Source organism: Octopus bimaculoides, chromosome 8 (assembly GCF_046866305.1).
Source record: "Octopus bimaculoides isolate indiv1 chromosome 8, ASM4686630v1, whole genome shotgun sequence".
Lineage (NCBI taxonomy): Eukaryota > Metazoa > Mollusca > Cephalopoda > Octopoda > Octopodidae > Octopus > Octopus bimaculoides.
This window is the reverse complement of record NC_142935.1, coordinates 74,786,613-74,802,718: the sequence shown is the minus strand read 5'-3', so window position 1 is coordinate 74,802,718 and position 16,106 is coordinate 74,786,613. Positions and strand designations below refer to the sequence as shown.

General features: G+C 35.7%; 1 protein-coding gene across 1 annotated transcript in view; it reads right to left on the bottom strand.

Annotated features, from left to right (window-relative positions):
• LOC106884341 (glucagon-like peptide 1 receptor) overlaps positions 1-16,106 on the bottom strand; it is a 221,311-nt gene that overhangs the window by 105,620 nt on the left and 99,585 nt on the right. The window lies entirely within an intron of this gene.

Sequence of the window (16,106 nt, the reverse complement as noted above, 5' to 3'; positions counted from 1 at the left end):
CAAGTAAATAGAACGAAGCACCGCGAACAATTTGAATTCACGACCACGATCCAACTAATTTATATATCATCTACTATGTATTTCGTTTCTTAACGTTACAAGAAAGCTAAATGCCCTTACAGTGTTTTCTTTACCACGGCCTCAAAGAAAATAGTAATAAAAAAAGAATACATAATATTCGATATATTTGTATCAAATCGTATATAAATGATGTGTTTTAAATTGTCATGTTTACAGAAGATGGAACCTATAAGTTGCTTTATTAATACAATTAATTACGATGCTTATTCCTTATTGCGTAGATATAATATAGCACTCTACATAAATTCTATATCGTCAAAATTACTAAAATCTTCTGCTCCTAGCCCACAAACTCACTATGTTGGAACGTGCATATATTTTTGAATCTACACATATGATCTATTTAGCTCTAAACTACTACCTAACAAAACATAGAATGTCTATACATTTAAAAATCATTTTAATATGATTGCAGTATATAAACACATGATGTGACCTTCGTAAGGATTTTATTTTTGTTATAGATATCAAGAGTGTGACACTTCACAGCACCATATATCAGTTGTAGTTGATAAACATAGATAGACACATAAACACACACACACACACTCACACACACACACACATACACACACACACACACACACACACACACACACATACACACACACACAGATGCACAGAGAGAAATACGCTCTTGCGAGCTCACAGATGAAGTAACATTATAAAAGAAAAATTAATATAATATCTGTTATGAAGCAATGCTTAAAAGTGTTCTATTTGAACGAAACTCATAACAACGAATATTCCAGTTGAATGAAAACCTCACTATAATGATAGATGTGAAAGAAAAAAAGAGAGTTATAATATTCTTGAGTCAACGGTCCTATATAGACCGACATGTAGATTATTGGTGGAGGTGCAGATAATACGAAACCAGCGAGAGATTATATCGACACATTCAAGATTTGTAGGTATCATGTTCTACTGCGCCAGAAAGGAGAAAGCTGATTCGAAGACTACCGATCTAACCTATCAGTGGAACTGTAAAAATCTGTAAAACTTTCCAGAAGTTTATCATTTAAACATATATGAGCATGTCTAGTTATGTAACTATATGCATGAGAATACACACATAACACAAAACATAGAAATCTGCACATATACATACATACAAAAATACCTTGTTGTGGATGTTGAAATTGCATTGAAGTATACTTGGATCTAAGTTAGAAACCGAATCTTTCTGTATTGGTAAGAAATCTTGAAATAAAACTGAATAATGACATACATATATTCATACATGCATATATAAATGTATATATATATACATACATACATACATACATACATATTGTTTTTCGAGCGTCAAGAGTCATAAAGCCGTTTGCCCGGTTTCCATAGGGCTGTTCTCATTCGGAAAAAGGAGAAATATCAATAGTTTAAAATATCCATTTGATAACACAAAGAGTTTATGAACTTTTCCCTGCTTAATTTCTCTATATATTGCTATTTATAGTTCTACTGATGGATTACATCTATAGTCTTCGAATCAGCCTTCTCCTTTCTGGTTAAAAATGCAATTATGCAATCCTGACTGTCTCTTATTTCTAATTGGTATGTTATAAAAATTGAAACAAACTACTATCCATACCATTATACGTCGCGCTTTCTCTATAACCCCTTCCGTAAAAAGAAAACTGATCGACGATATGAGGTTTTAAATTACTAACTTATATGTTTTGACATCAAATCCACTGCAATTATTTCGTTCTGTGGACGGGAAACTTGATTAATTGAAATTCAGTTCACCTAGCAGTCTAAGTGATCAGTTGACAAGATATATGCAATATAATTGCGTTTTTATCATGGGAAAGAACAGTTTATCTACTTCGGATCTGTTGGGAAAAATATAATATCACGCATCGGTCAAAACACACTGAATTCGCGTCTACCTTCGCAAAACTAACATATAAACGTTTCACTAATATACTCAAATTGAAGCACTATTTGCATGTCTCATCTAGAGTACATCACCGACTTCCCTACTTCGAGTCATGTTTCATTCGTTTATATCAAAAGCAGCAATATGTCATGCTAGGATTCTAGGTACCGATGAAAACTGATACCAAATAACGCGAATTAAGTATATTAGAATCTATTTATAAATTAATATTAAGACTTTTAAACTTTGCACATTTTTTAGAGAACACTATGAGATCTTGAAAGGAACAGAGCAATAAAAAAACTAAGTCGTCGGCATTACTTCCAGGTGTAAATAGAAAAACTACTTGGGAGAAATTAAATTTCAATTACATCATACATATATCTGAAGAAATATTTTTCTGTTATTCGTTTTATGAAGTATAAATATTATTGACAATACATTATCCCCCTCTCTCTGTACGTACACGCGCGCGCGCACACACACACACACACGTACACACACACACACACACACACACACACACACACACACACACACACACACACACACACACACACACACACATATATAGGAAGAATAGAAGTTGGAAATCCACTCAGAATAATTGAAATATTTTTATTAATATATTCAAAGCTTTAACCGGTTTCACAGTTTACACTGTTTTTCAAAAAGTTCAAATAGAAAGATGTGGCTTATGTCACGACAACCGTCTTGCTTCTGACTAGTGTTTGAAGCTTGTCTTATTTTTATAGGGAGTTCATGGCTCAAATTAGAATATGTTTTGAATAGGATTTGATTGGTAGAGGATAGTCACGTGACTGGTCTTTGAAATTTTCGAAGGTTCCTCGCTACGTCCATGTGTTAATATCAAGCGACAATGTTTGGCATCGTAAGTTAAGGCTGACACGGTTGATTGAACATGTTCAAACAACCAATGCTCTGAATGTTTTCTATGAAACGTTTGTAGAGAATGAACACATGATTAAGTTTATAATCTTTTGTAAGTTTCCTGCTACGTTTGTGCGTTAGTGTCACGTGACAGTATATTTTGCACCTAAAAAGAAGTTTATGCCCTACTTTGTAGGTTTGTATAAAAACAATTTCTTTGTTTATCCGTGCTTCGTCTGTGGTATTCGCTGAACATAGGTAGAGTGGGAAGACTTATTTTTTGCACACATGTCTATGCGTTCACTCAGTGGAATATGTCTAGTACTGGGGTCTTGTATTTGTTGCGTGTGAATGGTCAGTCTACTTAGTGGGCACATAGACATATGTACAAAGCAAGAGTGAACAAACTTTAACAGAGTACATACACAAATGACTATTCACATACAAAATTCATTCTGCCACTTATGAAGAGGCTACACACCTAACAACCTAAACTCTAGCCACTGGACTACATACAAACGACTCCTGTCCACTCTCCCACCAGACAGATTAAATTTGGAGTGCCTTGATTACAGCTAAACGTGTTCACTCAACTGTGTCGGCCTTCATTTTAGGTGCAATATATACTGTCACGTGACACTAACACACGGACTAGCGGGAAACGTACAAAAGGTTATAAACTTAATCATGTGTTCATTCTCTACAAACACTTCACAGAAAACATTCAGAGCATTGATTGCTTGGACATGTTCAGTCAACTCAACCGTGTCAGCCTTAACTTACGATGCCAAGCATTGTCGCTTGATACTAACACACGGACGTAGCGGGGAACCTTCGAAAATTTCAAAGACCAGTCATGTGACTATCTTCTACCAATCAAATCCTATCCAAAACATATACTAATTTGAGCCATGAACTCCCTATAAAAATAAGACAAGCTTCAAACACTAGTCAGAAGCAAGACGGTTGTCGTGACATAAGCCACATCTTTCTATTTGAACCGTTTGAAAATCAGTGTAAACTGAAACTGGTTAAAGATTCGAATATATTAATAAAAAATATTTTAACTGTTCTGAGTGCATTTTCAACTTATATTTTTCCTGTATCTCTATCCGTGTAGAATAAAATGAAATTGTTTTCTACACACACACACACACGCACATACACACACACACAGACACACACACACACACACACACACACACACACACACACACACACACACACACACACACACACACACACAATATGTATATACATATATATAGGCGCAGGCGTGGCTGTGTGGTAGGAAGCTTGCTTCCCGACCACATGGTTCCGGGCTCAGTCCCGCTCCATACAACCTTGGGCAAGTGTCTTCTACTATGACCTCGGGCCCACCAAAGCCTAGTGAGTGGATTTAGTAGACGGAAACTGAAAGAAGCCTGTCGCATATATGTATACATGTATGTATTTATGTGTGTGTGTCCTTGTGTCTGTGTTGGTGCGTTTACAACCCTGTAACTAAGCGATTCGGCCAGTGAGATCGATAGAATAAGTACTAGGCTTACTTCGACTAAAACCCTTTAAGGCGGTACGACAGCATGACCGCAGTCAAGTGACTGAAACAAGTGAAAATATATATATACATATACATATACCAACGTCCAATTTGTCAGGGATCTGCTTACTAAAAATTTCGCTTTAAATCGTTGGGTTACTATAAGACTCAGAGTCGCAATCGTGTAAATGTTTGTCAAGCATTTACAATCCTCACAAAACGTAATGAGTGTTACTTCCTTCGTCCGTACACAAAGATATACACATACACAAATGCATACACATGCACGCGCTCACAGAAATACATCTATTCTATCTATAAACATACATATGTACATACACATATGTGTGTATGTTGATGTGTGTGTATAAACTTTTAATGATAAGGTCGATGCATACATTCGTGTATAATATATATATATATATATGTGTGCGTGTGTGTGTGTGCACGTGTGTGCATGTGTATGTGTGTGTATATGTGTGTGCGTTCACGCGCGCGTACGTATTCGGCCATAGCATTGTGTCTGATTTAGGAAGTAAAATATTTGTGGCTGTGTAACTATATGATCAATGACTTATTAGGAATTAATACAAAACGATGCTATATTTCAAAACGAAACTCTGTGATATGCTGAATAGAGAAATTCAAAGTTGTAGATAATACAGAAATACATTCGCAAAAAGCATAAACACACACACGCGTGGGCACACACACACACACACACACACACACACACACACACACACACACAGATACACACACACACACACACACACACACACACACACACACACACACACACACACAGATACAGGTATAATAATGCAACAATTGTTGCAGCTGTTTTGGATGAAGTTTAACGGATGTTGAGTTGGCAGATATCTGAAGAAGAAAAATAAGCATAAATGCCCTTCCCTATTCCAATACGCATGATAAAAGAGGTGGGTGTGAATAAATGAGAAGAGGAACGGATTCTGTAAAGATAACAAAAGCTATTCACACTCAGGAAACACCTAAATCAAATAGCAGAAATATAAATCGATGAATTCCAAATGATATTCTTGTATTTCTTTTATTTGTACAGTTCGTTACATGTCTGAGAAATACTGAAAATATTTGATGCAACAGTTAAATTGCTTCTTTTTACAAAGGAAACATCTTAACCATATTTGAAATGTTATGGACTTTCTTTTATGCAAGCTTCTACAAGAGAACTCTCAAAACACACGTTCAATACCTTTCATATTGTGTTTTATTAAGGCTATGTTCATGGCACAAATGTGTAAAGTAATGTAGTGAATATGTGATTTACGCACTGTCAATGTAGAGTTCATTGGAGTGATACAACAAAGGAAGAAGCCATTTAAATCATGTTTCGAGGTAAGTGTTTCATTTCATATAGGTTTCAGATACTAAACAACAGTTTTGGAACTTGGCTTTCTTGGAGACCTTGTCTATGAATGAGCCCCAAACAAAAATCACTAGACGGTCTTATTTTCTGGAAGTAGAAACAGCAGACCGAAATTTATATAAATTATCTATTTATAGCTTTTCACTCGGATGTATTTTCTATATATGATAAGATTATTAATATCCTATTTTTTTGTTTAAGTCTATTCCTTTAGCATTAGTTACACGCTGAGTACCATATTTGCTAACATATGTTAACACTGGTTAACATGTAATTTCTCCTTTACCACAATATTATTATACAATATCTAATGAATATTTACAATTTCTTAAACTCGCTATATTTCATATGAATAACTTTACACGATTTCTCTATGCATATATCATTATGATATGTACTTATTTGAGTGAAGGCGCATGGCTCAGTGGTTAGAGCGTCGAGCTTACGAACGTGAGATTGTGAGTTCGAATTCCGGACCGGGCTGCGTGCTGTGTTCTTGACCAAGACACTTTATTTCACGTTGCTCCAGTTCACTCAGCTGTAGAAATGAGTTGCAACGTCACAGGTGCCAAGCTGTATCAGCCTTTGCCTTTCCCTTGGATAACACTGGTGGCGTGGAGAGAGGAGGCCAGTATGCATGGATGACTGCTGGTCTTCCATAAACAACCTTGCCCGGACTTGTGCTTGGGAGGGTAACTTTCTAGGTGCAATCCCATGGTCAGTCATGACCGAGGGGGGTCTCAGTATAATATTTGAAGAGTTATCACCATATGAAGAATTAGTTGTATTATATCACCACCGGTGCTAGGGTATATCTTTAACCAAGACTCTTAATCCTCAGAGTTTTGGCCTGCCTACAATCCAAGTATTTCAAAGTGGTATAAAGTTACAACTGTATACTGCAGATGCACATTGAATTAACAAATTTGTGTGTTTAAAAGAAATACCTTCCTAGAAACTAGTGTCCCATCCTGACAGGGATTAGTCTCATCCGTTTTCCATCATAAATATCTATGCTAGCTCATTATGTGTCATGAGCTTGGGTTCATCGAATATAAATATTTGGCAAATGAAATTGACAACAAAAAAGGCATAGATATAACAGTGCAGCCAAATGTCCCCCAAATCACACAGTCCTTAAATAAAAGGACACATTTAACAATATAGTCCTTGATATACAAGAAAGGCAAAATGATCATAGCTGGAACATTGTTGACCATAGGATCTGAGCACTGAGAGCTGACCTACATTTATGCAACTACAATTATGCATTGTTTCTCATATTATATTCTTTTGCTCCGTCGTAGATTTCCATTTGAGAAACTAGGAATAAAACTAATACTATGAAAATTATTTCTTCGTTTAAATATAGATTTTTTCTGCAGATTTATGGTAAAACTCTAGAGAATGGGTTAAGTCAATTTAATGGCATCCAGATACTTTTAATTATTTTATCGATCCTAGGTATTTTAACTTCAAATCAAATTCTACCGATTTGAATATCGAATCTACTAGTAAATAATCGTAAAGCATATAATTCTAGCACTACCAATATCATCTGCATCATCTCTCAAGCCTATTTTGAAAATACATGAACAACTGAAAGGCTTAGAATTTTGTTACAAGTCGCCATTAAGCGTTACATTTGCAGCATATCAAGTAATGATAAATATGTTATAATGAATGTAACGAGCCATAACATAGCGTTTCTTTTTGTCTTCTATTACAAGTTTAAATCGATTAACAGCACAGGACAGTGCATATTAATGTAGCAAAAGAATCATATAACAGATCAATCTCCAATCTTTGAAATATTGTAAAAAATATTGTAAAAAATGAAAGTTATGAAAAAAATGAAATGAAATATTACTGAATGTTTCTGTCATTCCAAGCGAAGAATATAAAATGTCAGATGTGCGAAGATAAACTAAGTATTCCATAGGTATAGGCACCTTTAAAATTAACTTCAAGATTCAATGTCCTTCAGCGTTCCATGTGTTGGTGCTTCAATTAGAAGAACAATCCATTTGATGAGTTTTCAAGCAGTTTCTGTCTATCCAATTTCACTGAAAAAAACTTGAGCCATCTTTGATCAATACTAAAAGATACTTACCAAATTACCTGATTGCGAATCGAACATCATAACCTTTCCATTATGGCAGTCTCCACACACATACACATATTCTAAAACTCACAAACCTAAACACCTACATGCATAATACTAATTTAACACACACATTAGCTGATACAGACACAAACAAACGGCAGTTTTAAAAACTTAAACGATGGTATAATGGCACAATTAATTCTTGACATATTACCAATACAATAGAGAAAATATGAAACAATGAAAAACTCAGGCCAGGTATCTTTTCATAGAACTACTGGTAAAGGTACACGGGCCCGGTCTTTCTACTTTCACTCTTTATAGTGGCACGGGAAAGTAAACAATATTCTAAGGATATAAAGGGTAAAGATCTCCTTTGGTCATGAATGACCATGGAGTTACACCTAGAAACTTCCACTCCGAGGCTGAAGTCCGGGCAAGCTTGTTTGTGGAAGACCAGCAGTCACCCATGCATACCAGTTACCTCTCTACATGCCACTGAGGCAAAGGCAAAGGCAGATACAGCATGATATCAGTGACGTCACAACTCATTGCTACTGCTGAGTGAACAAGAGCAACGTGAAATAAAGTTTGCTGCTCAAGAGCACAACACACAGCCCGGTCCGGGAATTGAATTCACTATCTCATGATTGCGAGCCAGATGCTCTAATCACTGGGCTAAGCACCTTCTCTCTTTGTCTGTCTGTCTGTCTCTGTCTGTCTGTCTGTCTGTCTGTCTGTCTGTCTCTGTCTGTCTGTCTGTCTGTCTGTCTGTCTGTCTCTCTCTCTCTCTCTCTCTCTCTCTCTCTCTCTCTATATATATATATATATACATATATATATATATACATACATAAATACGTACATACGTGTGTGAGTGTGTATGCATGTGTGCGTGTGTGTGTATTGGTGTGGCTGTGTGGTGAGAAGTTTGCTTCCCAGTCACATAGTACAGGGTTCATTTCTACTGTGTGGCCATTGGTTAATGAAAGTCTTATGAATGGATTTGGTAGACGGAGACCATCACAAGCGAGTCGAGTATATAGAGTATATATATATATATATATATATATATATGTGTGTGTGTGTGTGTGTGTGTGTGTGTGTGTGTATGTGTGTGTAAAAGTATACTTAAAGGTGGTATCCGAACATGGCCACAGCCAAATGGCAGTAACAAGTAAAAAATAAGATGAAAAGATAGAGTACCTATATATGCATATGCCTGCATAAGCACACACACACACACACACACACACACACACACACACACACACACACACACACGCACACACACACACACATACACACATGGTGGGGAAAATTCGAGGAAAATAGTGTGATCTTATTTGTGCTTATACTACTGTAAAAAATTTAATCTTACTTTAAACTGTTCGGTCTTATCCTTTGTGAATTTGTTAGTGGCCCTGAGTAAATTATCAGTACTTTGTATTATATTTTGTATTACACACGCGCACGTGCTCCATTAGATCAAAAATAGAAAAATACGTAATTACTGTATATGCATATTTCAATTGTTATTGTTCTTTCATCAGCACTTCATCAAACCCATCAACTCTCCACGAACCCATTGTTCAAATACCCGTTAAATTTAGCGGTGTAACACAATTGAATAGATCAATTTACATATTAAACACATTCCTGGCAAGTGGAACGCATACATTAATTGCTTGCAAGGACACATAATATAGTACAAAGTATATTAAATGTTTACAATTCAATATTTTCTTACAATAAAAACTATATCGACACTAGTAAGACACAATATTGACTTGTAAACCTTTGATATAATTTATAGTAAATTATGGTTGCATAACGCAATACTGTATCTTTGCTGGCAATTAGTATGTACGTACCAGTTCATTTCTTGCTTTGCATAATAAAGATATTCTTTTATGATAGAAGTTTATCAGAGACCTTTCCAGATATTTATAATACGGAAAATATTGTACAATTATCTGGAGAATTAATAAATTCATATCGATTACTCCAGTCACAAGAAATGGTGATACGCATTTTCCTATTATGCGTGAGCACCCTTTGGTTTGTCTTCCCGACAGAATGATTATAGCTATTACTACTTGTGTACTGATTTCACAGCCACCATTATGAGAAAACTGAAACACAGAGCTGTTAAAAGAATTTGTATTTCCATTATATTGGTTTCAAAAACTTTATACATTCGGACGAAGGAAAAACAACCGAATAAATCTTCTAACACAAACTAGGCGTGAACGAACTTAGAGTGAACTCAAGTAGTCGAAGCCAAGTCAAAATGTAGTTACATTAAATTTGCAAATGTTGAGTGTTGATACAAATAATGCTGAAATACAATACTTTTGATTTTAGATATTTATTTAAGAAGATTGGTAAAGAATTTTACAGATATTTATATTATGGAAAATTTATTCAGCACTTATTTGGCGTATTGATAAATTTATATCAATTGCTAAATTCTAATTAAAACTATGAACACCAAAAACGAGAACTTAGTTTCCGGATTCAGTTAAACAAATACAATTACATCTTACTTCCCGAAAACTGTGTTATATGTGGTTCTAGTTATAAGATGCGATCAAAGCCATCTTCAGAAGAAAATTAAAGCGAAATAGTTTTATATGAGTTTGCATTCCTTGTATTGAATATAATTGAAAATGTGGAAAAACTTCATATACTTAGTTTTAATGAGACTTCAGTAATCAACCGATTGATTGGAACGATTGAACACAGCCATTTAGGTATTGGTCATGACCTTTTTAGTGACGGACAGTTTGGTGCTGAAGGCAGACAGACAGACACGCACACACCACACGCGCGCACGCAAATATACACAAAAATTAAAATGATGCTTATAAAGAAAAACACATGTACATACATCCACAGAGAGAGAGAGGCAGAAAGACAGAGAAGAGAGAGATGGAAGAGAGAGAGAAGGAGAAAGAAGAGGAGAGAGGCAGAGAGAGAAAGAGAGAGAGGGAGAAAGAGAGAGGGAGAAAGAGAGTGGGAGAAAGAGAGAGGGAGAGAGTGGAAGAAATAGAAAGAGGGTAAGAGAGAGAGAGAGAGAGAGAGAGAGAGAGAGAGAGAGAGAGAGAGAGAGAGAGAGAGAAAAAGTGAAAGATATATATATATAAAATATATATATATGCAGAGAAAAAACAAACAAGAGTGCACTGAAAATACAAGGCTAAAAATGAGAAAAACTTGTTTTTTTACATACACAAAGAAAAAACAGCTTTCTCAAGTCCATTAGCGTTTCAAGTTCATTTGGCCTAATCTGGCAACTTGAAAATATTCACGCTGAACTATTCCCCTGAATAACAGTTAATTCCTGATTACATTCACGGTTCTGTCACCTTTACTTTACTCGTCTATGCATTTCTGATCTGCATTCTACCGAAGTGTTTCAGCAGTATTTGAAGAGAAATATGTAAAAATAATGAGTTAACCATTAAACAATTTTAAAACTGACGATGACGATTTTTTTTTGTTACAACTTCATTCACATTAATTTTACTGTCTTCTTCAAAACATAGTATCAACATGTCACTATAACCAATTCATTTAGAAGATGAGGTAGAGAAGATGTTGCAATTAAATGTGATTCGGAATGTTATACATTAAAAATTTGATGAAGAAACATAAAAAATCTTAAATAAAGACTTATCTCAAACACTATATCTTTAATATAACGCTATAGTGCATCTGTGTACGAATGCATGCTTGTGCGCGCCCACGTGTGTATACATGTGAGTGCGTGTGTGTGCTGTGTGTGTCTGTGTATATGATGTGTTTATGTATTAATGCCATTAAAGGGATGGGATTTTATCGAGTGCGTCCGAACAATGAAACGATATTTATAAAAAGAAATTTCCTGAATTGTTGTTGCTATCAACAACGCCATCGAATCACTTCAGATGCAAGCATTTTGTTTATGTCGCCATTAGACGTAAGCAATCAATTCTCCACTACATCCGGCATGCTAGATCTCTAATTACAAATGTAGTTCATAGCAATTGTGGAAATGAAAGCATATAACGTTCACTAATGAGTCTCTACGGGTTGAAATATATTTACGTATTAGTAAAATGTTTTAAAATTTACACATATTGGTTAAATGTGTCAAAATATAAAAACACACCCGTTAAATGTGTTAGAATACATATATACATGGGATATGCCAACACACACAGATAGAGAAATTAAGGCCAATAGGCCAGATATAGTTGTCAGAGATCACCAAGAAAAGAAATGCTTTCTAATCAATGTAACAATATAAACAGAAAACAATGTTTCTCTAAAAATAACGGAGCAAACTTCAAAATACAAAGATCTGGAAATAGAGGCATCTCGAACAGAAACAATTCCTATCATAGTAGGCGCATTAGGTATGATAAAAAAACATTCAGACAATAGCATAACAAAACACCAGGACTTACAAGTATAACATACAACAAATAGCACTACTATGCACCGCACACATCCAGTGGCCCGGGAACAAAATTTGCTTAGGGGGTGCAAACTCAGTTTCAAAATTTGGCATTACTGGAGAAGTGTGGATCCGAGTTCTGGGAGTGTGCATGTCACAAATTTGCGCATGCGCCTGCGTTAGTCGTAAGTAGTCAAATTTAGCACACAGGTAAAAAACGAGACGCTCGCTACTTGCTGTAAATGGAGGATGGGTTATCCATCTAATACAAGAAGAAAATTGCAGATTAATTGAATAAAAACATGAAAAATAACAAAATGATATTTCATTGAAAAGTAAACCATTCTGAAAGATAGTTCAGAACGTTTTCAAAACATTCATCTCCAGCTTTTCCCATATTTTATTAAGGGTTAGGGATTATGATTAGGGTTTAGGGTTAGGGGTTAGGGTTAGGGGTTAGGTTTAGAGTTAGGGTTTAAAGTTAGGGGAGATGAATGTTTTTTCAGTATTCAATGATTATTTTTCACTTTTATATTCAACTTATCTGCAATTTTCTTTTTGTATTACATGGATAACCCCGCTCCTTTTACAGCAAGTAGCGTGAATCCGCGCGTCTCGTCATTTGCCCTGTGAGCTAAAATTGACTACTTACAACTAATGCGCGTGCACGCGCAAATTTGTGACATGCGCACTCTCAGAACTCAGGTCTACACTTCTGTAGTACCCAAAATTTTTACAAACAAGGTGAAGTTTTCTAACTTGGGTGTCAAAACAAACAAATGTTCAATAATAATAACTTTTATTATTATGAGGATCAACTGGAAAGTTAACAGGCTGATCAATATATTGTCATAGAATGTGACCAAATGAAGTTCATTTTTAAATATTAGGATCTTTTCTGCTTGATTTCACCTGCTGAAATTTTAAAATTAAGCGAAAATTTTCAAATTTGATATATTGGTGTGATTTTTCCCGTTGAATCTGATGTTATTCACTTATTCCAGAAAAACTTTAGAAAACTGTAACAGAGGTTTAAAGTTTGATCATTTTCCCCTCCATCACAGAACAGGATGTGGAAGCTGGCATTTTGTACAAGGTTACAACATTACAATGTTAAAACATTCAACGATGGAAGTTTTTATAAAGTTTTGTGAAATGTTGGATAAGCATACTGTTGGTTTAGTTCATGTGAACAATACACAATTTTGAAATTGGAATAAGATTGAGGCAATTGAAAAGTGAAAATCAAACAGAAAAGATATCTACATACTTCTTTCAGCGATTCATTGCTTCGATTGCCTTGGAAAAGAAGCTATCCTGTTAGTTAAACAAGTTTTCAACAGTTGATAAGACATCATCACTATGACATTGGTTCCAAACCGAGGATTTTCTTTTTATATATGTAGGGAATATAGATAATAAGATGAGGTCAAATCATTAAAGTAGGGAGGGTGGCTTAGCAGTCCAAAGCCAATCACACACAGCAGCCATCGAAACCAATTACTTGTGCACTGGAGTATTTGTTTCGATGAAAGAAGAACATACTCGACAGTTTTCCTTGCGTTTGGCCTTGATAGCCTTTCGCAACTGCCTTAGAAAGGTGGCACAGTACAGCACTCTCCATTGATGGTGAGAACCTTTTGAAAGTAGTCAATAAACACGATGCTTTTTGCAATCCAAAATACTGAGGCCATCACCTTCCCTGCAGATTAAACGATCTTGATGACCTTCTTTAGAGTAAGTGTTGAGGAGTGTCTCCACTGTTAGATTATCTCTTATTCTCTAACTCAAAATGATAAACCCAGCACATTTAATGAAACTGGATTTGCCTCAAGCAATGTCAGATATAATCGAAATGTGATCAGCCTGGTGCCCTTTTAATCAGGTGTCAGAAGAAGCAACATCCACCAAGCAGAAACTTTCATCATGCCAAATTTATTGTGTAGAATATTCTCAGCTCTCACACGTGATATGCTAATAACACTGGCAATTAATTTTATTTCTCCAGTGGAGGCAGTTGCAGACTGTTCAGATCATTAGTCTTCTCAAAATTATCTCTGCTCAAATCACTTAATCAGTTTTGCACTGTTGATAAAACTGGAGCATCATCCTCCGATATATCAACATGTTCTTGGGGGCTAAATCCTTTTTCTACAGGTACTTGATAACAGCATGATGCCAAATTTTGTTCATCTTGAAGAGAAGTCACTAATAGTTACTTTTGAAGTTTTCTCTGAACATTCAAATGTCAGTTTACCAAGAAAGAAATAATGAAGCTATAAGTAGTGTTAAAACGGAAGTAAGCCGAGTTTTTGCATCACTCCATAATTCACACGTATATGAAAAAAACTGTATCAACATATTCCAAAAGTTTTCCTACGCTCACACGTTTTGTTAATGAAAGGTTTCATGAGGATGTGCAAAGTGTTTTCATCGTATATTTTTTTATGTACATGCACTATGGCACAATGTGTAAGACGGTGCTGTGTCATTGTGGTACGGAGCCAGGTCTTCAAACGGCGAAGTGCACTGAATGTTCTTTCGCTTGATGCAACAGATACATGTGAAGACAAGACAAGCTGCATTAACGCCAATACTTGTGGCATACTAGAATGAAGAATAGTATCAGACGCTCTCCAATTTTCAACTATGTCATTAAATGATTTAGGCAAAGTTTCGCTTTCCGTCCATAGGCTAGCAAGAAGTTTGATTTGAGATGACAGTAAGGACAAATCAAAAGAAGCAGGTAGATGTGCATTTTCAAAGTTAAATGCTCCACAAGTGACTGCTGACAACAGCAACTCCTCTCGCTCAGAGCATACACGTATTCCCTGTTGCTGAAACCGGCGAGTCAATTCATTTTCGATGACAGCCACTATAGAGAAAAATTGCCGACGCCAGTCATCGGTGACAGAAAGAGCAACTTCTTCAGTAGTTGTTGTGTGCCTAAAGCACAGTGGTATATTTTTAGATCGCGAAATGTTGGGCATTTTCACTAAGTCAGAAGAGGATACGTCATCAAAATATTTTTCAAAAACCTTCTCACTTCTCATTTTCGAAAGAGAGTTTTTCAACTTTTCAATCAATTTCAAGCAATCACCATCTGTCGTGCCTGGACGCTGTAAGCTACGTGCCACTGGCTCACATACCCCAAATATATCCCCAGCGATTTTAATGCCGAATAAAATGGAAGCTTGCCAGATTGTTTTAGCAGCCCTTTTACAGTAGCCTTTGTTGTTGCTCTTAACGACGAGTCATTAAGAAGGTCAAGCAAAAAATTTTGAATATTCTTATAATTGTTTTCTGCTTGTTTCAGTGCTGTTTCTCTAATGCACCACCGAGTTGGACACACTGCTTGTAACATGATGACATTCTCACCACAAAGATTTGTCCATTGTGCTTTTCTTTTTGGTAACTCTTTTACAAGACTGGCGCATTGATGAACAAAGTTCAGTGCATCAGCTACAAAGGTAACCTTAGAACTAACTTCTTGGAGGACAAGGTCTAGAGAGTGGTTTCCACAGTGTACAAAATATGTACCTGAACAAAGTTTTCAATCGCATTTGTACACCTGAAATGTTTCCACTCATGGTACTTGCACCATCAAATGAAAAACAGCATAACTTTGAGCCAAGTGAAATGTTTAGGTGACAAAAAACATCTAGAATAATCTTAGTCAGTGTCTTCGAAGAACAGTCAGGGGGATTATAAAAACCTAGAAAATCCTCATTGACATTCAGGTCTTCA